We start from the raw sequence: 540 nt of genomic DNA on the forward strand, positions 1-540 counted from the left end.
AGATTCAGCCTGTCTGAGAGGTATAGCAATCTACATGTTTAAGGGACTCCCAGGTCCTTCTGCTGTAAAGTGTTCTCTGGGGCCGTACTTTAAACGGAGTCCCAGGGGTAGAAAGGGGCCTTCCCAGAGCCACGCGGTTGTTCTGTTTTTCTTTTTGGCTCTCTTTCTCTCCCCGGCCCCCATCTCTCTCTGTTTTTTGACTCTAATTCTCCTTCCTCTCATTTCTTGAACGGGGCCCGGGGTTGGGCTCTCCCCCTGCACCCGGCCCCTTTCGTGATTCCGGAGGAATCTCCCAGAGCTGCCTGGCCCAGCCCCAGGTCCCCCCCCCACCCCGCAGAGGCCTGCTCCCATTGGACTCTTCGTACACCGCCCGCGCTGCCATTGGCTGAGCCGACGTCCTCGCCCGCCCCTACCCTCCCCCCCACAGGTCCCTGAAGGTCCTTTGCGCGCGGGCGGGGCGGGGGCGGGGCCGCTCAGAGGGGCGGGGCAGTCGGAGGGCGGGGTCGAGCTTCCTGCCCCGCCCCGCTGGGTCCCAGTCCT

This window comes from Phocoena sinus, chromosome 3 (assembly GCF_008692025.1).
Source record: "Phocoena sinus isolate mPhoSin1 chromosome 3, mPhoSin1.pri, whole genome shotgun sequence".
NCBI lineage: Eukaryota > Metazoa > Chordata > Mammalia > Artiodactyla > Phocoenidae > Phocoena > Phocoena sinus.